At 40.5% G+C, this 948-nt stretch overlaps 1 long non-coding RNA gene across 1 annotated transcript; it reads right to left on the reverse strand.

Moving 5' to 3' along the window:
* Positions 1-242: 242 nt before the first annotated feature.
* LOC106537354 (uncharacterized) lies at positions 243-496 on the reverse strand. Its single transcript, XR_001312639.1, has 2 exons — positions 440-496; positions 243-381 (listed from the first exon to the last, which is right to left on the reverse strand). It is a non-coding gene; the product is annotated as an uncharacterized LOC106537354 (long non-coding RNA).
* Between the last annotated feature and the right edge of the window lie 452 nt (positions 497-948).

Genomic DNA, 948 nt, shown 5'->3' on the forward strand with positions numbered 1-948 from the left:
AGCTTCACCAGGACTCTGTGGTGTGTTCAGGGACTCTGTGGTGTGTTCAGGGACTCTGTGGTGTGTTCAGGGACTCTGTGGTGTGTTCAGGGACTCTGTGGTGTGTTCAGGGACTAGAACCAGTTGCAGGTCTGCAGGACTGTTTGGACCTCCTCTTGTTTCATCAGAACCATTTTAAATGATGAGGAATCTGTCAGGTTTCAGGATTTTTTGACATCTTGAAGTTTAAACATCTTTTTGAGCCCAAATCTCTAAAACCCTGAATGTTAAAGTTTGTTTTTTAAGGACGGATCAGAACCAGGAGCCATCTGGACTTTCATCAGACAATCAGCAATAAAAGAATCCAGAAGAAGAGTCCTGCTGGTTCTGGTTCAGACTCACCTGTGGTTCTGGTTCTGGTTCAGACTCACCTGTGGTTCTGGTTCTGGTTCAGACTCACCTGTGGTTCTGGTTTGTTTCCAGTTTTCTTCCTCTGAAGCTGCTGAATGATGATGATGATGATGATGGTGATGATGATGATGATGATGATGATGAAGATAGAAACAGTTTTAATTTATTTCAGGACTCAGGAGACTCACAGAACAATCTGAGTTGAATCTGTTTAAAGTTAATTTAAACTTTATGTTCAAATAAACTTCTGATGTATTTAAGTCATAAAACAGTTTATTTATTTATTTATTTATTTATTTATCTGCTGAATCTCTGAACATTTAAATAAAAACAAGAATCAAATATTTACATCTAAATATTGTGTAAAAATAAAGTTTCAGGTTTTTGGTGACTGAACAGAACATCACACATGTTTGTTCTTCTATCCTTGTGGGGACTTTGCATGGACTGACTCTAACCCAGACCCCACAGGTCCATACCTGACCCCAGACCCTAAACCCAACCCCACAGGTCCATACCTGACCCCAGACCCTAAACCCAACCCCACAGGTCCATACC

Source organism: Austrofundulus limnaeus, unplaced genomic scaffold (genome assembly GCF_001266775.1).
Source record: "Austrofundulus limnaeus strain Quisiro unplaced genomic scaffold, Austrofundulus_limnaeus-1.0 Scaffold2263, whole genome shotgun sequence".
NCBI classification, from domain to species: domain Eukaryota; kingdom Metazoa; phylum Chordata; class Actinopteri; order Cyprinodontiformes; family Rivulidae; genus Austrofundulus; species Austrofundulus limnaeus.